The sequence below is a fragment of the Schistocerca americana genome, chromosome 1 (assembly GCF_021461395.2).
Source record: "Schistocerca americana isolate TAMUIC-IGC-003095 chromosome 1, iqSchAmer2.1, whole genome shotgun sequence".
NCBI lineage: Eukaryota > Metazoa > Arthropoda > Insecta > Orthoptera > Acrididae > Schistocerca > Schistocerca americana.
The window spans coordinates 561676805-561704234 of record NC_060119.1 but is presented as its reverse complement, the minus strand read 5'-3'; the positions used below and the strand labels follow the sequence as shown (position 1 = coordinate 561704234).

The 27430-nt window shown below is 44.2% G+C and overlaps 1 protein-coding gene across 1 annotated transcript in view; it reads right to left on the bottom strand.

The window, feature by feature from the left end:
• LOC124606399 (homeobox-leucine zipper protein HOX24-like) overlaps positions 1–27430 on the bottom strand; it is a 653808-nt gene that overhangs the window by 176804 nt on the left and 449574 nt on the right. The gene's annotated exons all lie outside the window — the stretch shown is intronic.

The following is a 27430-nucleotide window of genomic DNA, read 5'->3' as shown; positions in this document are numbered from 1 at the left end:
AAATGGGGGAAGATAACAATTGCCTGGCTAAAGTATTATGGACGGACGAAGCCCATTTCACACTCCGACGGTCCGTCAACACCCGTAACTGCAGAATCCAGGCTACCGAAAATCATAGAACTCTCCTGGAAACCCTATTGCATGACGAAAAAGTCACGGTCTGGTGTCGATTCACCAAATGAACCATGATCCGACCGCTTTTCTTCGAAAAAATGCGGGGTGCAACTTTTCAAACTGTTAGCGTGACGGTTGCAAAGTCCGCCGATATGACAGAATCGTATGATCCCTAGCCTGGCTGATTATTACCCGCTGGAAGTTACGACTTTTATGCGGGATGGCGCTCCACCCCATATTGCTACAATTGTGAAAGATCTCTCACGCACATCGTTTGGTGGTGATCTCGTGCTGAGCCGCCACTTCCGCCATTCTTGGCCTTCCAAATCTCCAGGCCTCAACTCATGTTAGTATTGGTTGTGGGGTTACCTGAAGTCGCAGGTCCACCGAGATCGTCCGACGTCATTAGGGTTGCTAAAAGACAACATCCGACGGCAATTTCTCACCGGACAACTGAGATGCTGTACAGCGCTGTTCGCAACATTGCCCCGCGATTGCAAATACTCTTAATGAATGACGGCAGACAAGTTGAGCATTAGTTATAAAGAACATCATCTTTGCTAAAATTCGATTGTTGTGCTAATCATTGCTATTGTGTCATATGAAGCGACATCTTTGGGTCAGTTTTTGCACTTTTTTCGGTCTCAATAATACCGCATGTCACTTCAAGCATGTGTGTCAGTTATTACTTCCCTACCTACTTTATTCCGCGAAGTACAAAATTTTCAAATGTTAAGTGATTTTTGGGTGACCCTCCACATGATGTTGTTGTTGTTGTTGTTGTTGTTGTTGTGGTCTTCAGTTCAGAGACTGGTCTGACGCAGCTGTCCATGCTACTCTATCTCTTGCATGCTGCTTCATCTCCGAGTAACTACTGCAACCTACATCCTTCTGAATCTGTTTAGTGTATTCATGCCGTGGTCTCCATCTATGATTTTTACTATTATGTGGAGCCGAAGTACGCCACTGGTGGTCATGGAAGGCTCCGTAACGGCTGTACGATACGTGAATGGCATCCTCCGACCGATAGTTCAACCATATCGGCAGCATATTGGCGAGGCATTCGTCTTCATGGGCGACAACTCGCGCCCCAATCGTGCACATCTTGTGAATGACTTCCTTCAGGATAACGACATCGATCGACTGGAGTGGCCAGCATGTTCTCGAGACATGAACCCTATCGAACATGCCTGGGATCGATTGAAAAGGGCTGGTTATAGACGACGTGACCCTCCAACAACTCTGAGGGATCTACGCCGAATCGTCGTTGAGGAGTGGGACAATCTGGACCAACAGTGCCTTGATGAAATTGTCGATGGTATGTCACGAAGAATACAGGCATGCATCAACGCAAGAGGACGTGCTACTGGGTATTAGAGGTACTGGTGTGTACAGCAATCTGGACCACACCTTTGAAGGTCTCCCTGTATGGTGGTACAATATGAAATGTGTGGTTTTAATGTGCAATAAAAAGGGTGGAAATGATGTTTATGTCGATCTCTATTGCAGTTTTCTGTATAGGTTCCAGAACTCTCGGAACCGAGGTGATGTAAAACTTTTTTTGATGTATGTACAAGACTTATTAGTTCCTGTAAAACTAAAAGCCGTTTATACACCACAATTCCTCTGGAGTTATAAAAAACGGCTCTGAGCACTATGGGACTCAACATCTGTGGTCATAAGTCCCCTAGAACTTAGAACTACTTAAACCTAACTAACCTAAGGACATCACACACATCCATGCCCGAGGCAGGATTCGAACTTGCGCCTCTGGAATTATAGTGCTAACTTCTTACTCTATAACGTATGTATATGCATTGATGAGCCAAAACATTATGCTACCTACATTTTACATGTTTAACAGCGTGTTTGTTCGCCTTTGGAGCAGCGATTCTGTGTGCTATAGATTGTTCAAAATGGCTCTGAGCACTATGGGACTCAACTGCTGAGGTCATTAGTCCCCTAGAACTTAGAACTACTTAAACCTAACTAACCTAAGGACATCACACACATCCATGCCCGAGGCAGGATTCGAACCTGCGCCTCTGGAATTATAGTGCTAACTTCTTATTCTATAACGTATGTCTATGCATTGATGAGCCAAAACATTATGCTACCTACATTTTACATGTTTAACAGCGTGTTTGTTCGCCTTTGGAGCAGCGATTCTGTGTGCTATAGATTGTATTAGTGCCCTGCAAATTTCCGAAGGTACGTGACACCAGATGTCTACTTACAGATCACGCAATTCCCATAAGTGACAGAGCGGTGTATCTGTGGGCGCGGTGTTGGCCACCGAAACCATCCCACATACTTTCCATTGACTTCAGATCACGCGAATTTGGCGTCCAAGAGAGCTACATGAGTTAAATGTCATGCTCCTCAGGCCACTGTAGCACGATACTGGCTTTGTGACACGGACAGATCCTGCTGGAATACGCCACCGCCATCGAGGGATGCACTAAACGTGGAGCGTACAGGTCCGAACGCTGTTGCAGAGGCAACGGAAAAAGCATGTGAAGTTCAGAAGAACGCGAAATCTCGAAGATTGGCCGAAATTTACAGACGCGCGAAATTTGGCACGGACTTCAATGCGAGATGCCTTTAATAGGTTCCACAACGAAACATTGTCTCGAAATTTGGTAGAAAATCCGAAGAAATTCTGGTCGTATGTAAAGTACACAAGCGGCAAGACGCAGTCAATACCTTCGCTGCGCAGTGCCGATGGTACTGTTACCGACGACTGTGCCGCTAAAGCGGAGTTATTGAACGCAGTTTTCCGAAATTCCTTCACCAGGGAAGACGAATGGAATATTCCAGAATTTGAAACACGAACAGCTGCTAGCATGAGTTTTTTAGAAGTAGACACCCTAGGGGTTGCGAAGCAACTCAAATCGCTTGATACGGGTAAGTCTCCGGGTCCAGATTGTATACTGATTAGGTTCCCTTCAGATTACGCTGATACAATAGCTCCCTACTTAGCAATCACATACAACCGCTTGCTCACCGATAGATCTGTACCTACAGATTGGAAAATTGCGCAGGTCGCACCAGTGTTTAAGAAGGGTAGTAGGAATAATCCATCGAACTACAGACCTATATCATTGACGTCTGTTTGCAGTGGGGTTTTGGAGCATATACTGTATTCAAACATTATGAATCACCTCGAAGGGAACGATCTATTGATACGTAATCAGCATGGTTTCAGAAAACATCGTTCTTGTTCAACGCAGCTAGCTCTTTATTCGCACGAAGTAATGGCCGCTATCGACAGGGGCTCTGAAGTTGATTCCGTATTTCTAGATTTCCGGAAAGCTTTTGACACCGTTCCTCACAAGCAACTTCTAATCAAGCTGCGGGCCTATGGGGTATTGTCTCAGTTGTGCGACTGGACTCGTGATTTCCTGTCAGGAAGGTCACAGTTCGTAGTAATAGACGGCAAATCATCGAGTAAAACTGAAGTGATATCAGGTGTTCCCCAGGGAAGCGTCCTTGGACCTCTGCTGTTCCTGATCTATATAAATGACCTGGGTGACAATCTGAGCAGTTCTCTTAGGTTTTTGGCAGATGATGCTGTAATTTACCGTCTAGTAAGGTCATCCGAAGACCAGTATCAGTTGCAAAGCGATTTAGAAAAGATTGCTGTATGGTGTGGCAGGTGGCAGTTGACGCTAAATAACGAGAAGTGTGAGGTGATCCACATGAGTTCCAAAAGAAATCCGTTGGAATTCGATTACTCGATAAATAGTACAATTCTCAAGGCTGTCAATTCAACTAAGTACCTGGGTGTAAAAATTACGAACAACTTCAGTTGGAAAGACCACATAGATAATATTGTGGGGACGGCGAGCCAAAGGTTGCGTTTCATTGGCAGGACACTTAGAAGATGCAACAAATCCACTAAAGAGACAGCTTACACTACACTCGTTCGTCCTCTGTTAGAATATTGCTGCGCGGTGTGGGATCCTTACCAGGTGCGATTGACGGAGGACATCGAAAGGTTGAAAAAAAGGGCAGCTTGTTTTTTATTATCACGTAATAGGGGAGAGAGTCTGGCAGATATGATACGCGAGTTGGGACGGAAGTCATTAAAGCAAAGACGTTTTTCGTCGCGGCGAGATCTATTTACAAAATTTCAGTCACCAACTTTCTCTTCCGAATGCGAAAATATTTTGTTGAGCCCAACTTACATAGGTAGGAATGATCATCAGAATAAAATAAGAGAAATCAGAGCTCGAACAGAAAGATTTAGGGGTTCGTTTCTCCCGCGCGCTGTTCGGGAGTGGAATGGTAGGGAGATAGTATGATTGTGGTTCGATGAACCCTCTGCCAAGCACTTAAATGTGAATTGCACAGTAATAATGTAGATGTAGATGGTCCTCGGTAGCGACCACGAAGTCCTCGCCTGTCAGGGTGCTTTCGATTGCTACTACAGGTCTCACGGAAGACCAGGTTAATGTCCCTCCATAGCATAATATTGCTCCCATAGGCGGTGCTTGTTTCGAACAGGCCTTCGCCTAGATGAGAGCGTATCTGGTTAGGAGCATCGAGATGTTGTAACAAGAAACGTCATTTATCGGACTAGGAGCTACGTTTCCATTGATCCGCGCACGGGATCCCGGGTTCGATTCCCGGTGGGGTCAGGGATTTTCTCTGCCTAGAGATGACTGGTTGTTGTGTGTCTTTCATCATCATTTCATCCTCATTCACTCGCAAATCGCCGCAGTGGCGTTAAAGAACTTGTGGAGCGGCGGCCGAACCGCCCCACGAGGGGTCTGCCGGACACCAATGCCATACGCTCATTATTATTATTTCATTTAGTCAGCACATGACGTAAATTCTGATATAATGTTGTTCAGTACACCGACCGCAGTCACCAATTTTCGAATGATTCCCCACTCGTCTCTTCTCTGCTTCCATGCTTTCCTTACCGTGTCATGTGGCCAGACGATATTCGATCTTGCGGTGGTCTTGGTGGCATTGGGGGCACGTCATGCGGTAATATACAAGGTGTAAAGAGTATGAGTGCAGATATTTATATAAGTGGTACATTAATATGCACACAAGTCAGTGTGTTGGTTGGTTTCTTTTTCTGCATCCAACAGTCTTCCCACAAACTTTACAACTTGATGTTTTCTACATGGTTGTAACTGCACCTCTAACTGGACTACGCCTTTTTGCATCCACATGTCCACACTTCTACATCTGAACTGCTGCCCACGGGAAAATGAGCATTAATGGCTTGCTCTTGCCATATGTACTTGGAGGTACTACCCAACCTAAAAACAAACGACTTGTAATAGCTATAACTATTAGTCTGCATATGATGTACATACTGATATAATGTTTTTCAGTACACCGTCCGCAGTCATCAATAGAAATATCAGCACTTATGCCCATTACATCTGTATAATCAAAAATAAAAATAAAACAAATTAAAGCTCATTTCATTGCAAGGCAGCATCTCCAGATGGTATTACAAACTACTGTACATGGAGTTACTCATCAACATGGAGCATCCGATCTGTTATAAACCAGTTGGTTGATTTCCCAAAAAATGGCTCAAATGGCTTTGAGCACTACGGGACTTAACTGCTGTGGTCATCAGTCCCCTAGAACTTAGAACTACCTAAACCTAACCAAAAGTTTATTGCTATAGATGGTCCTGTATTTCCTAGTAATGTTAATAGTAAGTGTCCTGCAATTATATTTGCTGCTAGTCGTACTGCTAGCGTACCTGGTCGAATGACATTTCTAATTGTTTCAATGAATACTATAAATGATATTAATGCAGGTGGTGTTCCTTGGGGAACAAGGTGTGTAAATATGTCCTAAGGACATCACACACATCCATGTCCGAGGCAGGATTCGAACCTGCGACCGTAGCGGTCACGCGGTTCCAGACTGTAGCGCCTAGAACCGCACGGCCACTCCGACCGGCGGTTGATTTCCCACCGTAAACTTTTAATGCATAATAAAGTGTGTTTCAAAAAGGGCTTTTCAACTTTAAAAATTCATATAAATTAATTTATTGTACCTACTGAGGTAATTGTAGTGTGAATTTATAGGGAAACACATCAAGTTTTGTCTCGCGTAGGGCGCTAGAGCCGAATCGCTCGGTAAGGAGCGCTAGTGGCAATTGCGTTAAAGATGGCTGCCTTCGCTGGAACCGAGCGTGCTAGCTGTGTGTTTTGGTTTCAAGAATCGAAGTCTGCGACAACAGTTCAGCGTAAATCCACATCAAATGTTGCATCATGTTCGTGATAGCCCTAAACTGAACTTTATTGTGCATTGAACAAGAACAAAGCGTACGGCCCTTTTTTTCTGTGAGAGAACCATCAATGGGATAGTGTACCTGGATATGATACAACAATTTCTGATGCCACAGATCGATGAGGATGACCAGGAACGAAATGTTTACTTCTTGCAGAGATGGTGCCACCCCACTACCTGGCTGACGTCCGCGATTTTCTCAGTGACCGCTTTGCAGGTCAATGGATTGGCTGTGATGCCCCAATTGCATAGGCCCGATGTTCCCCAAACCTAACACCACTCGATCTTTTTTCGTGAGGATTAATCAAGGGTATCGTGTTTGTAGATCATGTTCCGGCTTCTCTACAAGAACTTAGAAAAAGAATTTATGCCGCCACTGAGTAAGTTACACCTGAAATGCTATAGCGAGTTTGGGAAGAAACTGACTTCCGATGGGATGTGTGCAGGATAATCAACGGAAGGCATACAAAACATCTTTAGCTTCAGGTAAAACGAACTTGATGTGTTCCCTACAAAATAACACTAACCCCAGCTCTATATATTCTTTCAATAAATTTATATGAATTTTTAAACTTGTAAAGTACCTTTTGAAACACCTTGTATACGTCACATAAAAATCGGGCATTTGTTATTGTGTTTGCATTCTAAATTTTTTCTTGCTTCGGAATCTACACGAAGAAATTAATTAATTTTGTTATTTTTGCTTGCTACTCCCTACTCTATTATTTGCTAAGCTTCATATCTTACTAAACTTTAAGGTAATGTCCAACGCAATACGTCGTTTGGCTGTTTGTGATGACAGATAACAGCGGTCGTCGTCAGCTGTGATAAACTTGCTGAAGATAAGCAGTGCCAAGTGGAAAGACAGGTACGTACTTCGTTTAGCTCTCAAGATGAAGATGCAACCTTTTAAAACACAGACGCCTGTAGATCGCTCAAGCCTTACACACTGAAATGTGAAAAGACCCCGCACAACGTCAATTTCTGCGATGTAATGAAGCATGCTCAAGAGCAGATTTTAAGAGGCACACTCTTCAGATCATACGGTTCTAAAAAATGAAAACTTCTTGACTCTTTTAATAAGTGTGATCGTAAATCTGCTTACTATAAGAAGCTATTCGCCTCGTTGTGAGAAAATATGGTGAGTGATTCTTCAGTGCGTCTACAGATATTGGAGAACAAGCGAATGAAATGTTATCAGTGTTGTAGAATCTTATTTCCCAGACGTTTGTTTTTAAGATGGGAACGGATATGGGGTTTCCCTTTTGAAAGCCTTTCCGCTTAGTCTGAACAGGAGACAAAATGTGTGTTATTTCTTTCTTTCTGTGTTTGCAGAATAATAACAACTAACTTGTGAATTAAAAAAACAGCTATTAATTTTTCGATTTATAGTAAGATTTTCTTCTAATACAGATAAATTATGAATGTTTTTGTTCATGCTTCACCAAAACGGGTTACATTCAGCAGAGATGAATTCCCGAGATTGTCAGTCTCGTTGTATCCTCCTGCTACTGAATGGTATCACTGCATTACCCTTGAAGACTAAATTTTTAACCTAACATCCTCACTGGCGAATACAGTAGGTAATTTTTTGCATTAGATCGATTCTGCGGTACAATTTTTGTTATTCCTCGTACTCAGAAGAGTCAAGGATTCTATGACTTCCGGATTCTGCGCTGATTACGGGAATGTGACCAGACTCTAGGAACGAAACTCTAAATTTTTAAGACAATTTCTCAGTAGTAAATTACGGTTGACACAAGCGATAAGTAGGAAGTACTGATTCATGGTCTTCTCAACCGCAGTACTGGTCCTTGTCCTCTGTGACCAGTACAGTCGTACACCGATCTACTTGTATTAACATTACCGAAATCTGCCTACTTCAATGATCGTAAGTCATTGAATACAGCAGAAAATATTCTAAACTACAGTTTTCACAAACTATCCATCAGCTTCAGCCCAGTGGAATGGTTCACTAAGAAAATGTATATCGCTCGAAATTACCTGGTAATTACATTCGATAGAACTATCTCCTCTGTGAATTCGTACAGACCACAGCTCCAAATTTGGAGGCGAGAGGGGAGTAACGCGAAGTGTAACAACACAATTTATGCCGTCTTGATTATGCATTGCCTAAAGAGTTAGGGAAACACGTGTATGTAAAACTATTTTGATACAGTCGGTCCTGTGGTCTTATTACATAGTTTGAGCTCCTCGCTTTCAATGTACGCAAAAAACCAGAGCCATTCGCCATCTATCGGGTGTGTTGTTTGCATTACTGTATCAGCTGACCCCTCAGAAGGAAGTGAGTATGAGTGCGCAGTGTTCTTAAGTGAGTCACACAGACGGCAGTTGTCATTTGTGGATGCTGCATTCAACCAAGCACATACAAAGCGACATCTTTCCACGGTGCAAGTTGCAAGGGCAGTCTGTTTCATCCAAGAAGGATTGACTTCCCATCGAGTTGCTGCAGATGCCAATGTCCTTCCGTCTGTCATCCATAGGTTGTGGTCACGCTACAGTGAGACAGGTCAGTACACAAGACTAGTTGGACAGGGTCACGACGCATTATAACCCCACGTGAAGACAACATCTGGTCATCTCTGTGTTGTAGCGGCGTATGGATATCGCCAGAGCACTGCAAGGTGATGTCAAAAGGGCCACAGAAGTCGATGAATCCGATCAGACTGTAAGGACCTTACGATGTAGATGTCCTGTTCGAGTATCCCGCTTGACACGACAATATCCTGCAGCTCGCCTTCAGCTCTGCCGTTCTGTCAACTGGCAACCTCGTCACTGGCTAGACGTATTATTCACAGACGAGTCGCCGCGCGGGGTAGCAGCACGGTCGAGGGCGTCTTGCCACGGTTCGCGCGGCTACTCCCGTCGGAGGTTCGAGTCCTGGTCGTGAGTGTTGCCCTTAGCGTAAGTTAGTTTAAGTTAGATTAAGTAGTGTGCAAGCCTAAGGACCGATGGCCTCAGCAGTCTGGTCCCAAACGAACTTACCACCACCACCACAGACGAGGACAGATTTGCGCTGCCGCAAGGTGATGGCCGTGTTCGTGTGTGAAGATGCGATGGTGAGCGGTACCTGCCAAATGTTGTCCACGAAAATGACAGATTCGGCCGAAGCCTTGTGATCCTGTGGGACACATCAGCATTGACAGCCGTACGGATCTTGTCGTTGTCCGTAGTCACCTTACCGCTAGGCAGTACATCGAACAGATGCTGTGGGATCATGTGGCTGCTAGATACGGCGGTGGTCCAGAATTCCTTCTCATGCACGATAATGCTAGAGCCCACTTGCGGGACGTCACCATGATGTTTTGAAATGCCTGGACATTGATGTAATGAAATGACCCGTGGTGAGCCCCGTCTAAATCCTGTTGAGCAAGTGTGGGACATGCTTGACAGTCGTGTTGGCCGTTGTCCTGTTCCACCACCTGTCATTGAGGATTGGGAACGGAAACCAATGGTGACATCCGTAGATTTTATGGAGCATACCACATATTTGTTAGGCGGTGATAAAAGGCCAAACAAGATAATGGGATGAATGATGGTTCTTTGGTTGATTTGTGGGAGGGGAGTAATTAATACTCAAATCTGCTACGAAATCGCCTTCGCCGTGCAACTGGACGTTAACCGACGAGGACTTCTAACTGCAAGTGTTTTGTTGCAACTCGACAACGCTCGTCCCCATACTTCCGGTTTGACAGCAGTAACAATATAGGATACGAAATCTGAATCTCTCGGATACGTATCTGACTCACCTAAGCGATTAAATGCCCTGATTAATTTTAAAGAAAGTGTTGTGTCTAGACAAGACAGCCTAGACACAATGAGAGGAAGCCGAAAGGCACGCGCTTAAATTCACGCAGGCTGGCGTGAGGTCTGAAACAGGATACGTAATGAATGCTATAAAGAAAAGTACGTAGCTTCTGGAATACTTAACTTTAATTCATAATTGTAGAACATCGCTCTTGATGATACAGAAGTATAATAGCAATATAACAAAGGATAATGGCGCCGTGCTAGGTCGTAGCCAATGACTTAGCTGAAGGCTATGCTAACTATCGTCTCGGCAAATGAGAGCGTATTTGTCAGTGAACCTTTCCTTGCAAAGTCGGCTGTACAACTGGGGCGAGTACTAGTACGTCTCTCTAGACCTGCCGTGTGGTGGCGCTCGGTCTGCGATCACTGAAAGTGGCGACACGCGGGTCCGCCGTATACTAGCGGACCGCGGCCGATTTAAAGGCTACCACCTAGCAAGTGTGGTGTCTGGCGGTGACACCACAGAAAGCTGTAGCACTGACGTACATAGTCTTGGTTACATCAATAGCGCCTTGTTTCTCAAGGATTGCTCTAATCCTTTTAATCCCAGAGAAAATGATAATTCGTACTACTTGCTCTGCTCCATAACTTCATTCACGACTTGTAAATTGTCCATTGTACCAAATCGTCTTCTAATAACAGAAAATTCACTCCATTGAACTGTCCCAAGAAGTATCAGTCGCAAGTGTTGAAAGAACAAAGATACATAATTCTCCCATTTACGACAAGGAGGGTTTCCTAAACAGATAAGAAAAGTGGAAGTCAGCACCAATCCACGAAGAGGCACTAGAGGCGATGGAGCATTAAGTTTGATGAACATATAGGAAACGTCTTGACCACAGCAATCTGTGTGATGGCACTCCCAACCTTAAGAAGCATGTACAGCTGATACCGCGCAGAACGTTATGTAATCAAAATAAGTGATTCTTCGGCCGTACTTATCTATATGGCTATCAGTCGATAACGTAAAAGTACTCGATTACACAAGTAAAACTGGCGTAATAAGTAAAATGACTCCCTGCGACAAACACTACAATCTTGTCATCAAATAATGTGTGTTTACGAACGAAGAAACTACTTTTGTTTTGAAACCATATCGGAAAATTTGTTGTTTCAGAAGCTGGCCTTAATCATGTGATATTGTAATAAGAACAAACACCTTCTATAGAAGCGTGAGACCAAAGCTTTCATTGAACCATGCTACCTTAGCCAATATTCACATAGAACACGGTATGAGAAAAGTTCAGCACAATGAACGCTGTAACAGAGGTTTTGCATTAGACATTAATTTAAGAAAATGCGAATATTGGATTTCCTATAAGAACACACAATGATTGCAAGTAACCACAAGTTTCGTCCATAATTTCGCTCTTTTCAAATAATGTGTGCTGCTATAGACAAATCATAAATTAGGAAATAATTGAGGAAAAGGTTCTCCAAAAAGGTTTGCACAAGGAACAAACTACTCCCAGGACATTAAAATACACGTATGAGTTAGGACAGTGCGGCAATATTTGGCCTTAATGGGCTATGGCAGCAGACGACCGACGCGAGTGCCTTTGCCAACAGCACATCGCCTGCAGCACCTTTCCTGCGCTTGTGACCATATCGATTGAACCCTAGACAACAGGAAAATCGTGGTCTGGTAAGATGAGTTGCGATTTCAGTCGGTAAGAACTGATGGTAGGGTTCGAGTGTGGCGCAGACCCCACGAAGCCATGGACCCAAGTTGTCAACGAGGCAACGCGTAAGCTGGTAGTGACTTCGTAATGGTGTGGGCTGTGTTTACATGGAATGAATAGATGCTCCTCTGGTCCAACTGAACCGACTATTGACTGGAAATGGTTATGGTCTGCTACTTGGAGACTATTTGGAGCCATTCATGGACTTCATGTTCCCAAACAACGAAGGAGTTTTTATGGATAATAATGTGCCATGTCACCGAGCTACAACTGTTCACGATTGGTTTGAAGAACATTCTGGACAATGAAAGCGAATAATTTGGCAACCCAGATTGCTTGACATGACCCCAGGACAGATTGTGCACAAAAATGCTGCACCGGTAACAATTTCGCAATTATAGATGGCAATAGAGGCAGCATAGTTCAATATTTCCGCGTGGGACTTCAAACGACATGTTGAGTCCACGCCACCTCGAGCCTCTGTACTACGCCGTGCAAAAGGCGGTCCGACGCGATGTTAGGAGGCCTCTCGCGGCTTTAGTTACCTCAGTGTCTATCATGGTACCATACATGGCTCACAAGATACGTCGTCCTTACCGAGATGCGTGAAAAGCTGCCGCGTTGAGCACGAAATTTGAATTTGTTACTTCTTTTCTACTAACAAGGGGAGGCCGCCAATTGTGAAATTCAGATTCGATTCATACTGCGCATAATAAAAGCTCATGGCCAGAGGTGTAATGTGGCAAAGCACCAAGATGCACTTCTCAGCCGTTGTCGAGAAAATCGACAGTTAAAAGAAACCGTTGTGGTGAATTACTCTCTGCGATTAATAGCTTTCTACAGCGTCGTGGCGCAGCGGTAAGCGCTCGGGTTCGCAATCCGAAGGTCGCCAGATCGAATCTCGCGGAATGCAACCTTTTTTTTAAGTATTTGTTTTTTGTAATTCAAATTATATATATATATATATTTCCCGACAATCAGTTGCAACAATTATGCATAGAATAAGTTGTTGAAAGTCGTTTGTCGTAAAAAAAACTGGCGACTTCGAACATCATTATGTTTTCCGCAAACAAAGTTGTATTTCACAAATGTTATTAATTATCTTCATAATGTTATCCACGTATAGTTAACGGAAGACATAGAAACGATATTCCGAAACGAATACGTATAGCGTAAGTCAAACGTTCGAATTAGAATAGAGACACCACGAACACAAATTTGCTGTGGCAGGTATGAAATATAAACTCCGTTACTCGCTCGTTACACTTGAAGGACAGATATTGAATGGGCCGAAACGAGCCGCCGCATAACAGCGTAGTTGCGTGCTAACTTCGAAAGAAGGTAGATGCGGTCCCTAGCGCAACTTATAACATCGTCGAAAATCAGTGCGGACGGGAGAGCTTTGGTACACCCTGCTGAAAAAAAAGGGAAAAATGGAGGCGGTACAACTGGAGAGCGATCCGCCTTCACCAACATGCATAAGCAATTCATTAATTTTATATATATATATATATATATATATATAAATTTGAATTACAAAAAACTAATAATAAAAAAAAAAAGGTTGCATGGCGCGAGATTCGATCCGGCGACCTTCAGATTACGAACCCGAGCGCTTACCGCTGCGCCACGACGCTGTAGAAAATTATTAATCGTAGAGAGTATTTCACCGCAACGGTTTCTTTTAACTGTCGATTTTCTCGACAACGGCTGAGAAGTGCATCTTGGTGCTTTGCCACATTACACCTCTGGCCATGAGCTTTTATTATGCGCAGTATGAATCGAATCTGAATTTCACAATTGGCGGCCTCCCCTTGTAAGTCTATTCGTAACACAGTTTGTAGACAGTGTCCACATATCCCCCTAAATGTACCTACAAAGTTATATCAATGTATAACACATAAATCAGAGGACAGGACGTCATGAACACTGAGATGCGTGAAAAATTGCCGCATCATGCATGACGTTTAACTTTATTACTTCTTTGCTAGTAACTCTATCGTAACATATTTCCCAGATAGTATTCACCTACGCTGCTTAATGTACCTACATAAATATACCATTGTACGACACATAGTTCAGAAGATACGACGCTATAGACACCAGAGTGACAAAATGCTGTATAATGTGTGAAGATTCGATACATCTATTCTTTACTATTAAGAGATTCCTACAGTCAGGTGAACTTAAGGAAACCCGTGACACCCGGCAGCGCTCCTGAAAGCTTTCAACTGCGAACCGCAAGTGGCTGTAGACGAATACGGTAGCTGTCTATAGAGACTTTTACAAAATCGCGTTAAGGTACGCGAAACAGCCGCACCCAGCCTACAGAAATTGTCACGGGTCATGTTTCTTAATTTGGGTACTGTATTTATATATTAGTACATTATACATTTGTACGTTTATTTGTACGACTGTTTCAAAATTTCTAAGGTGTTTTCACGAATACGTGGAAATGAAATTTCCGATCCTTAACTACAAGCAGAGTTCATTGTCTGTTTTCTTTTCTAACAGAAATTTTGCAAATTGAATACCCTGATCATGCCGGGTTGGTAAATTATCCTATGATAATTTAGCCATGCTAACTCGTTTGTCGAGCGTTTCTATAGTTACGACAACGCTAATTTGCTACAGTTGCATAGAGGCATCTTTATCAAATGCAATTCATGGCTTGGAAACGCTGTTCGAATACTCTTGCCCACTATGGAATTTCAGAGGAGGTAGGAGCAACAGTCAGAAAGTTGTAATTAGCACTTCGGAAAAATAAAGTTTTTACTTTGTTATTTTGCAGGTACAGGATCGTCATAATTAAAGTGCAGCTACTCACAGACGTCCACTGTGGGCTGTAACTCGCGTATGGTAGCAAAGCTTGATAGACATTCTAATGCTTTAATGCGGAACCGATTTACGCTGGAAAACAATTAATTCAAATTTTGGCCACAGGTACAAATCTAACGCCGTGAAGACGGATAGGAATTTTTCCATATGTAAAGGATTAGGAACGGAACGTGGGCAAAAAAGGTCAAATAAGTGAGAAAGAGATAATGTTGCCTGAATTATTAATCACCACTTACACAATTTCTTTTATATGAGCACCGGAGACATCGACGAGATGTTGTACAGCGCCAAATTTGTACCTAGTGGCCAAAATTGTAACTAAATTTTTCGAGGGTAAATTGGTTCTGCATTACTGTATTAGCATATATGCCAAGTTTCGCTACCATACGATAACTACAGCCCACAGTGGACTTCCGTGGGAAGCTACACCTTGACTATAACCAGCCACTACATATCTCCATTTACAACAAAATGGTGCAGACCACTGTTGGAGATGAGCAGACCACTGATAAAGTGGAGATGATCTGTCCCATTTTATTTTGGCTCATCTAGCAACATGCTACGGTATAGTAGCACGAGAATTTCAGTGTGTAAGACGACTCTATACATGTACTTGCAAACGAGCAAAAATTTAATTACGTCACTTTATTTTTCCAGAGCGATAATTAAAACCTTATATGACTCTCGTACAGTGGCACACTGATGTGTATGAATGTGTGTGTGTGTGTCAGAGAGAGAGAGAGAGAGAGAGAGAGAGAGAGAGAGAGAGAGAGAGAGAGCGCAAATACAAATAGATTAGCAGTGGCGTTTCTACATACCTTTAAGATAACTTTAACATTAATGTGCTACAGCTCTTGTTCCAATACAGGTGGCAAAATTACGATGACATCTCTCACTGTAATTTTACACCTTGTTATAAGCCTGCTTAAATTTCAGAGCCTGTAGAGTGTGGCCATGAAGACTGAAGAATGTGTATCAGACTGGTGCATAAGTTCGTAGTGTTTTTGTTTTGCGTTTTCGTATTCTGATTGCTATGGGTTTATTTATCGATTGTCATTTTTTATTTGTAGTTCACTGCTGCTATTTGAGTTTCCACATTGTCATTTTGTCATCTGGACATAGTGAGTGGAACTGTGGACGCTAGAGAATGGAGTACCGAGTGGAGAATTTCAGGCACATCCTTCTGTTTGTGTTCAGCAGAGGGGCGACAGCAGCGGAGGAAGCCAGAAACATTTGCGTCGTGTATTGTGCTAATGCCATTAGACAGAGAACGGCAAGAAAATGATTTTCTCATTTTGAGGAGGATCGTTTTGACATTAGTGACTCTCCGAGTCCAGGAAGACCTTCGGGGTTTTATGAAAATCGTTCAAGCGCATTAATACACAATGATCCATTTTAGTGTACTCGATAACTGGAAAATGTGATAAACTGTGATCATTCCACTATCATGCGACACTTATATGCAACTGGGAAGATTCAAAAATAGGGCGTATGGGCGCCGCATACTCTAAGCTAAAATCACAAAAATCTGCGCGTGGCCACATGTGCATCTCTGCTTCTCGTCATCAATTGGCTAGTGAACGACACCGACAATTCCTATCCTGTATCGTTACTTGTGACGACATATGTTGTCCTTACGCTAACATGGGGAAGGGAAACGAATGGTTCAGCAAAAAGAAAGACTGCCCGTACAAAAGATAATGTTGTGCATCTGGTGGAACAGTGACGATGTCGTGTACTACGAATTGCTTCCCTGAGGTGTAGCCATCACTGCTGACACTTATTGCCAACAACAACAGACATATTGCAGACCCATCCCAACAATAACGACCAGAAAGACTGTGTGAAGTGATGTTACTCCACGATAACGGCCGCCCGCATTCTGCCAGACACAAAAAGCACTATACAGGAGTTGCGCTGTGAAGTCATCCCGCACCCACCTTCTTCACCTGGTCTTGCACCCCCAAATTTTCACCTTTCCTAATGTCTATCGGTCCGCCCCTCGTGGTCTCGCGGTAGCGTTCTCGCTTCCCGAGCACGGGGTCGGGGTCCCGGGTTCGATTCCCGGCGGGGTCAGGAATTTTTCCTGTCTCGAGATGACTGGGTGTTGTTGTGTCGTCTTCATCATCATCATTCATTCCCATTACGGTCGGAGGAAGGCAACGGCAAACCACCTCCATTAGGACCCTGCCTAGTAAGGCGGTGCGGGTCTCCCGCATCGTTCCCCTACGCTCTGTAAAGAAGCATGGGACTTCATTTCCATTTTCCAATGTCTATCGAACAACAATCATGGAACTTCCTATCCGGATAAAAATGCGCTCTGAACGTGGCTCGAGGAGTTCTTCGGCTTAAAACCACGTGATTTCTACAGTCGCGGAATCGAAAAGTTACCGCAACGTTGGTAGACTGTTGTAAAAATTGAAGGAGAAGATACACTGAAGAGCAAAAAAAAAAAATGGTACACTTGCCTAATATCGTATAGCCCCGACCAGGCAAAAGTGCGTAACACGACGTGGCAAGGACTCCACTAATGTTTGAGTAGTGCTGGAGGAAGGAGACACCACGAATCCTGCAGGGCTGCCCATAAATCCGTAGGAGTACGAATGGTTGGAGATCTCTTCTGAACAGCAAGGCATCCCAGATATGCTCAATAATGTTCACGTCTGGGGAGTTTGGTGGCCAGCGGAAGTGCTTAAACTCAGAAGAATGTCCCTGGAGCCACTCTATAGCAATTCTGGACGTGTGGGGTGGCGCATTGTCCTGCTAGTATCGCCCAAGTCTGTCGGAACGCACAATGGACATGGATGGATGCAGGTGATCAGACAGGATGCTTACGTACGTGTCACCTGGCAGAGTCGTATCTAGATCTATCAGGGATCCCACAGCACTCCAACCGCTCACGCCCCACACCATTACAGAGCCTCCACCAGCTTGAACAGTACCCTGCTGACATGCAGGGTCCATGGACTCATGAGGTTGTCTCCATACGCGTACACGTCCATGCACATGATACAAATTGAAATGAGACTCGTCCGACCAGACAACTTATTTCCAATCATTAACAGTCCATTGTCGATGTTGACGGACCCAGGCGAGGCGTATAGCTTTGTGTCGCGCAGTCATCAAGCGTACACGAGTGGACCTTCGGCTCCGAAAGCCCTTATCGATGATGTTTCGTTGAATGGTTCGCACGCTGACGCTTGTTGATGGCCTACCATTGAAATCTGCAGCAATTTTCGGAAGAGTTTGTAATGGTCGCCTATTCGTAGATATTGCTAATTGCTATAATCGCACTATTACACTCCCATGGTAATCGCTGCTACTTGCTGGATCGCTGCTGTGTCTCGATGCTGATGCTGGCTCTAAATCTGGTTGTCTAGGGTTAAAAACATGAGGTCCCGTGTTTTTTATATGCTTTTGATGATAAAGAACGAGCGAAACCAACAAATATGTAAACTTCAAATATTTATTACTCTGGTGGCCATCTTAATTCCACTGTCCACCAAAGACCATGACACAACACAAAGTAGTACTTCCTTTACATGATCTTTGCATTGTTTATCCAGCTCAAACAATAACACACAAACACACTTTACCAAAGTGACATTCCGACTGCCTCCCGACCCTTCTTGCTGCTTGTATTTATAACATTGTCAAAGAACTACTAGAAAGAGATATAGTTTATAAGTCACATGTGCATCTGTTATCATAATTTGTGCATAAAAGTTATTAATTTGCATCGAGTGACATAATTTAACATGTTATTAAAATGACAGACAGATTTGTTGACTTGACAGAATAATTCTTTGTTACAAAAAGGCCGTTTTTTAGAAGTTTGTCAATTGACTTCTCTAATTTGCATAAATAAGTAAGTAACATGAATTATTAAGAATTACATTGGTTTTCGTCTAAAATAGGATTGATTACGTGAATACTGAGTGAAAACGCTCCTAGTGAACAAATAGGTTTCACTGGGTGATTTTTATTTAAGGAGATCCAAAATACCTAAGTTGGCCACTATTTTTCGCACTTCATATTAATTATTTAAGATGGACTTAGTGCTTTTATATGATGACATTTGCTGTATCAGTGATCAAGTGATATTAACTTTTCTGTGGGTCAGTTATTCAGTATAATTTAATGGGTTGACTGTTTATGGAGACATGTGATGCAATCATTGTTAACAAACACAATAACTTTTCTATAATCATAAATACTCATTAAACTGGTTGAATTTGGAGGGTATCGCATACTTCGGTAAAGTAAAGCCTTTAATATGTTCCGTTACAAGTTGCATTTCCGTACGTTGAACGAGTTTCTTCAGTCGTCGTTGGTCCCGTTCCTGCAGGATCTTTTTCCGGCCGCAGCGATGTCAGATTTGATGTTTCGCCAGATTCCTGATATTCACGGTACATTCGTGAAATTGTCGTAGGGGAAAATTGCCACTTCATCGCTATCTCGGAGATGCTGTGTCCCATCGCTCGCGCGCCGACTATAACACCACGTTCAAACTCACTTAACTCTTGATGATAATCTGCCAATGTAGCTGCAGTAACCGACCTAACAACTACGCCAGATAGTTTTTGTCTTATATAGGCGTTGCCGAACGCAGCGCTGTATTTTATCTGTTTACATATCTCTGTATATGAATACGCGTGCCTGTATCAGTTTCTTTGGCGCTTCAATGTATTATTGATGACTGAAGTCTCTACAATGTGTGTCTGTTGTATTCATTAAACTTACAGAAAGACGCTGGGAATTGATCCGCCGATGCAATCACGGTGATGAGTGGTTACTTCGTTCTAGAGCTCGAAGGTTTCTTTAGTCATTTAACCAGTACGTTCTAACGTTTTACCTCCGCTGGAAGGAGTTTACACGTGAATATCCCTGATTCACGCAAAGAAGATTCCACTGACAACCGTTTTTTATTTACCTCACGTTTGCGCAAGCAGTGCTCGACTTACGAAATCCCGCGGCCTACTCTTGGAGTGTACGGTGCTGGACGAGATGAGGAGGTGCCAGGGCCCGCCCGGCCACGAAGAGCGGAAGGGATGGGCACCGAAGCGGCCGCGATGCTATCGGAGCGTCCGCCTCCGGAATGCTTGTGGAGTCGGCGCGGGCGCGCAACTCTCCTCACTCGGGGCTTCCTGCCCCGTTAAATCTCGCTCGCCGCTGTTGTCTTGCTGCGAGGGCCCCTCTCCCGCCTGCCCTGCTCGTGAGGACGCCCGCGTCCCTTCTCAGCAGGGCCTGAACACGTGGAGCGACGCACGGGACGGGCCGTCCTTATCGCGCACACAAAGCACTCTCCTGCATGCGCCGCACTGTTTCGTTCCTCACATCCCTGCTTCATCGTCTCACTTTGTCTCTGAAGCAGCGAATATGTAAGCTTGCAGACCGTACAGCTAAACAATTATTTTTAGCAACTGATAAAGTTGTGCGTGTCCCAAAAAACTTCACGCTTTAGGAAGAACAAGCACGTGCGGTTTAAAGCTGTGTGTTTCCCGAGCTTGACGTCGCTGCTATTAATAGGAAAATCTGCGAGAGGCATTTTTATTATTTTAAATAGCGGAGAAACCCGGCGTTACCCACGCATTTATTTATAGCTGTCTGACAGACGGATGATAATTTCAATTGTCTTGCGTATTCGGGTGGTGGTGATGATGATGATTAGATCCCATACTTCGACGAGCGTAGGGGACGACGAGGGAGACCCGCACCGCCGACTAGACAAGGTACTAGCGGAGGTGGTTTGCCATTGCCTTCCTCTGATCGTAATGGAGATGAATGGTGATGATGAAGACGACACAACAACATCCAATCATCTCGAGGCAAGGAAAACCCTTGACCCCGCCGGGAATTTAACCGGGACCCCGTGCGCGAGACGCGACGACGCTACCGCAAGACCACGAGCTGCGGATGCAGATGATATAGTACTGCTAAAATGGAATAAAACGATGAGTTGAAAGAGAAAATGAGACAATGGACAACTGGGACAAAATGAATCAAGACAAAACGGTGTTCATGCAAATTGAAAAAAAGAGATAGCAGGAAGAATTTCTTGAGATACATGGCGTGAGGTTCAAGAGAGTTCACCAGTTCAGGCACAAGGGATCTCGGTTTACCAGCAACGACGCAATAGAAATGGACATCACAAAAAGAATAGCAGTGGAAAAGAAATGCAAGTACGTCCTCAGAAGAGTACGAGGAAGATACGGGGACCACTCTTAGACAAAGGCAAACATAATTGCATAGGGAAATACTGTGGACAGAGCATGCAAGAGGTCAGTAATGTGTCGGTCTTATAAATGCAGTCCACGATAAAAAAAAAGACGCACCACGAAATCGGTAGATGAGAGGTACATGTCCAGGCAATCAAATGATTACAATTTCAGAAAAACTGGATGATAGCTTCACAAATTGAGAAAGCCGATAACGCGTTGGTCCACCTCTGACCATTATGCAGGCCGTTTTTCTGTTTCGTATTGATTGATAGAGTTGGTCGATGTTCACCTGAGGGCTATCGTGCCAAATTATGTCCAATTGGCGCGTTAGATCGCCAGATTCCCGAGCTGGATGGACACCCATAATGCTTCACAAGTGCTCGTTTGAGGAGTGATCCGGCGACCTTGCTGGCCAAGGTATGGTTTGGTAAGCAGGAAGACAAGCAGCAGAAACTCTCGCCGTGTGCTTGCGGGCGTTATCTTGCTGAACTCTAAGCCCAAGGGCAACAAAACGGGGCCTAGAATATAGTCGACGTATCGTAGTGCTGTAAGGATGCCGTGGATGGCAACCAAAGTGGTCCTCTTATGAAATGCAATGGCACCCCAGACCAACTCTCCTTGTTGTCGAGTCATGTGGCAGGCGACACTCGGGCTGGTATCCCACCACAGTCCTGGCGTCTCCAGACACGTCTTCGCTGGTCATTAGGGTCCATTTCGAAAAGGGACTCTCTACTGAAGATAAATCTGCTCCAAAAATGAGATTGTAGGCCGAGGACGTCTCTGGAGACGCTCTGGACAGCGACGGGATACCAACCTGACGGTCGCCCACGTAACGGCCCAACAACCAAGAGTGATGGTGTGGGGTGCCATTTCATTTCATAACAGGACCCCTTTCGTTGTCATTCACGGCGTGCTTGCAGCACAGCGATACGTCGACGATATTCTACGCCCCGTTTTCTTTACCTTCAAGTCAAGCCGTCCTGGGCTTATATTTCGGCAAGATAATGACTGCCCGCACGCGGCCAGAGTTTGTACTGCTTGTCTTCGTGCTTGTCAAACACTACCTTGATCAGAATATCGCCGGGTCTCTCCCCAACTGAGGACGTTTGCAACATTATGGGCAGGGCCCTAAAACCAGCTCGGAAATGTTGGAAGTTTGTGGTAAGATCCTATGGGACCAAACTGCTGAGGTCATCGGTCCCTTAGCTTACACACTACTTAAACTAACTTACGCTAAGGACAACACACACACACACACACACACACACACACACACACACACATATGCCCGAGGGAGGACTCGAACCTCCGACGGGAGGAGCCGTGCGAACCCATGACAAGATGCCTCAGACCGAGCGGCTACCCCGCGCGGCACCAGCTCGGTATTTTTATGACGTAATGCACCAGTTGGACAGAATTTGGCACGATATCCTTCAGGAGGATACCCAACAACTCTGCCTATAAATGCCAAACCGTATATCTGCTTGCATGAAAGCCAGAGGTGAAACAACGCGTTATTGACTTGATCAGTTTCCGAAGCTCTTTACCTAGAATAAACCATCCAATTTCGTTGAATTGTAATCGTCTGCTTGCATTCACACGTACATCACATCTACTTTTTTCTTCGTGCTGCTCACGGTAAAACAGCGGCGTTCATTGTCGAGTATTGCGCGAAGTACAAGTCGTGGAGAACGTGTGAGCAACTCTTTGCGCGGGGATTTAAGCATGGAAGTGTTGTGGCAAAACCTCCAGCAAAACTTAGTAATGAATTGACAACAGAGCGGCTCTATAGCGAATGAAACCCGCTACTATTAATTATCAAGGGTCAGTCTCGCATCAGTCTTATTGCAAATATTTTACGGACCGGTTTTATTTTGCGTAAACTGTAGTTGTAGAGCAACACGCAAATTTTTTGTGCCGTGCACAGCCTACGAGGCTGAACACAGCACATAAAACTGGCTAGCTTTTTGTGCTGTTGAAGCCTCATTAATTATATACCTACGGAGGCTGAACACAACACATGAACCTGGCGTGTTGGTCTGCAACTATAATCGATCTGAAGATGTTCGGAATACCCCGCCGATCCAAAAAGTTTCAACATTGGATTAATAAAAAGTAGAGAAAAGGTAAGGCGATGGTTTTGATATCTGACATATCCTACGAAGTCTCCCGTTACTTGAGTACACGGCAGAGAACGTTCGTACAAACATGTGAAAGTGTCAGCAAAGTTCTTCTGTGGGATGTTGTTCAACTCGCTTGTCACATTGTCGATGTAGATACCGCCATTGTAGAATGTTTGGCTTCGTTGACGAAGCCATATCATCATCACTGCTTGCATCACTTCATCACATATCCTACGAAGTCTCCCCTCACTTGAGTACAGGGAAGAGACCATTCGTACAAACATGTGAAAGTGTCAGCAAAGTTCTTCTTTCGGATGTTGTTCAACTCGCTTGTCACATTGTCGTGAATGTCGGTTAGATCGTCAAAGCGTTGAGTCTTCACGAGAACTTCTGCACTTTGTCGTTCGTGGTACTTTCATACTGAGAACAGGAAGTCTTGTCGTTCGTGATGACTTTTTTCCCAGAAAATAATTGTTCACAATTTGTATTTCAGTTCAGTCGCGGCAGGCGTCCACATTATTTTTCCTTCTGGAGTCCAGGTGTGCGGGACAAACTTTGCAAACACTTTCCTCTTCTTCCAAACGTTGTGGAGTGTATATCCCGGACACCTGATTTAGTGCTGTTGCTGTATTGCGCTTTGTGACACCACAACTTTGACAGACTAACGTCGCACGTGCGTTACTTAACACTGCCTGCTCACAACTCATTGGTCCAATGCAGATCTGTTGTTAACAGTTGATAGTTCGAAGCGCCACCAAAGTTACTCCGCTGTTGTCGCTTATACGACGGTGATAAAATCGCTCTCGGAACTTTTGGAAACGACAATGTAGACCATAATAAAATATGTTACAAGTAACGATGGCGTCCAGAAAAATAATACCTCTGACTTTTTTCATCTCAAAACCCTTACAGCTTTTCAAACAAAACAAGCTTTATTAATATTCTACATCTTTATTCTTTGTCTGTGTATTTATTTTTCAACACAGTAACCCTGGCGGCAAACACATTTATCCCAAGGAGAGACCACTTTGTAGATACCGCCACTGTAGAATGTTTGGCTTCGTTGTTGAAGCCATAACATCATCACTGATTGCATCACTTCATCATTGTCAAAGTGAACTCCTCCAAGATGATCAAATGAAAATAGGATGGGGCCGAGTCGAGATTGTATTACTGTGTTTACAGGCGCTCCCGAAACCGGATTTCGCAAATAGTTTCACGAGCACCGCCTCCGCTAAACACTCCAAAATCGATTGTGGAAGTCCTTTTCTAGCTTTAAATGAAACAACAAGTTCACTGTTACCAGTCACTGTTTATTTATCTCCACAATGCGTTTCAAACGTTTAAACTTCCGTCATCAGGTGGATTTACATTTGTTAGTTTTCTAGCTGCCGATTATCAATTTTCACAATCGATTTTTGCTGTTTCTGAAACGTGCTTGAGCTGTTAAGGTTACGTCTTGTTTTCAAAATGTTCGGGTAATATAGACGAAGTGGCTCATTGCGCAATGAAGGAAAAGCAAAACTATTAGACTGAGCATGAAGCTGTCTACTTCTAACATTTAAGTGAAGAGATATTGCGAATGTGCTCCCTAAATCAGAAACTGGAGCAGCTGTTTTCCAGACGCCATATTTAACTGGACTAGCAAATCCGCTTCGGAGCTTAACATGTAAACACGACAGCGAAAAACGGTTTCTGTAATTCGGTTTCGTCTTTCGGAAGATGTAACACATGTACACGTAATGTACAGAGGGTTTTCGATGACGGCGAACACAAGGTGCCGGATTGTTGCAGAAGTCACAGTGCTCGTATATGGTCCAGCGTTGTCATGCTGAAGGAGAGAGTGCTCCATGTGTGGACGAATTCTTCGAACTCGTCCTTTCAGTTTTCTGAGGGTCTCGCAGTACACCGACGTTACACATCGCCCTGTTACACGCTATAATTCGAAGCCCTCTAGCGGCAGGGGGTGCAACTTGCGTCAATGAAGCAGGAAACCTTTTTTTCTTTATTTTTATTTAATTCCCCTCTCCCCATATGCCAATGGTGCAATACTGTGCACTTCAGCCAAGAACATTCTTAAAAGGATATCAAAGAAGACAATAAAAAATATGAGGACTGGAGGACTGTATGCTTTTAAATTAAAAAAGATAGGTGGTGATATTATTCTACGAAAAAAGCACTGTAGCACTGCACACTCATTTAAAATATGAAGGATATGTACTGGGCGAGAAGTATTGTGGGAGAAGAGAATATGTGCCTTGTGTGTTTTAAAACATAAGGGCCTTTTAGGTAGGAAAACTATGGACGAATACAGATGGTAGGAAATACAGAGGGTGAGGACAAGTAGTGTGTGTGGGTAGGGTGGTGGTTACAACAGGAAGGGAATGGGGATGGGCGGAGACAGAAAAGAAGAGAGGAGCCCTGATGTGGCGCGGAATAGCTGGGGTAGAGTTGAAATTGGTGGGAGTGACAACTATCAGCCTGGATGTCATTATCTGGGAGTGTAAGATGGTTGAAATTGTGTGGTAGGTGAGGTTTGCAAATTAGCTCCGATCGAGGGTTAGTCCAAGATGTTTTTGTGCGTTTGTTAACTGGAAAGGGCGGTAATAAATGGTAAGGTAGAAATCATGGAGGAAAAAAGGTGTGGGTGGTTCCTCCTATAATTACTGCGTGGGTTTTGGAGGGGTTGATCTATAGGAGCCATTGAAATGGGAAAGTCTATAGAGTAAAATTCATGGCATGTAATGCACTGAAGCGCCAAAGAAATTCGTATAAGCATGTATATAAAAATACCGAGATATGTAACAGGCAGAATACGGCGCTGCGGTCGGCAACGCCTGTATAAGACAACAAGTGTCTGGCGCAGTTGTTAGATCTGGTACTGCTGCTACAATGGCAGCTTAACGGGTTATCAAGATTTAAGAGAGTTTGAACGTGGTGTTGTAGTCGGCGCACGAGCGATAGGACACAGTGTCTCCGAGGTATCGATGAAGTGGAAATTTTCCGGTACGACCATTTCACGAGCGTACCGTGATATCAGGATTCCGGTAAAACATTAAAACTCCGACATCGCTACGGCCCGAAAAAGCTCCTGCAAGAATGGGATCAACAACGGCTGAAGAGAACTATTCAACGTGATAGAACAGCAACCCTTCAGCAAATTGCTGCAGATTTCAATGCTGGGCCATCAACAAGTGTCAGTGTGCGAACCATTCAACGGAACATCATCGATATGGGCTTTCGGAGCTGAAGGCTCCCTCGTGTATCCTTGATGACTGAACACAAGAACACAAAGCTTTACGCCTCGCCTAGGCCAGTCAACACCGACATCGGACTGTTGATGACTGGCAACATGTTGCCTGGTCGTACGAGTCTCGTTTCAAAATGGTTCGAATGGCTCTGAGAACTATGGGACTTAACTTCTATGGTCATCAGTCCCCTAGAACTTAGAACTACTTAAACCTAACTAACCTAAGGACATCACACAACACCCAGTCATCACGAGGCAGAGAAAATCCCTGACCCCGCCGGGAATCGAACCCGGGAACCCGGGCGTGGGAAGCGAGAACGCTACCACACGACCACGAGCTGCGGACAGTCTCGTTTCAAATTGTATCTAGCGGATGGACGTGTACGGGAATAGAGACAACCTCATGAATAAATGGACCCTGCACGTCAGTATGGAACTGTTCAATCTGGTGGAGGCTCTGTAATGGTTTGGGGCGTGTGCAGTTGGAGTGATATGGGATCCCTGATACGTCTAGATACGGCTCTGACAGGTGACACGTACGTAAGCATCCTGTCGGACCACCTGCATCTACTCATGGCTATTGCGCATTCTGACGAACTTGGGCAAATCCTGCAGTGCAATGCGACACCCCAAATGTTCCGAATTGCTACAGAGTGGCTCAAGGAACACTCTTCTGAATTTAAACCATACCGCCGGCCACCAAACTCCCCAGACATGAACATTATTGAGTATATCTGGGATGCCTTGCAACGTGCTGTTCAGAAGAAATCTCCACCCCTTCGTACTCCTTAGCATTTATGGACAACCTTGCAGAGTTCATGGTGTCAATTCCCTGCAGCACTACTTCAGACCTTAGTCCAGTCCACGTCACGTCGTGTTGCGGCACTTGTGCGTGGTCGCTCCGAAAGCCCATATCGATGATGTTCCGTTGAATGGTTCGCACACTGACACTTGTTGATGGCCCAGCATTGAAATCTGTAGCAATTTGCTGAAGGGCCATACTGGATATCAGGCAGGTGTACGAGTTTCTTTGGCCCTTCATTGTATCTCAGCTGCTGTGGAGAGCAGAACAATGTATTTGGAGGCATTACTTTTCAG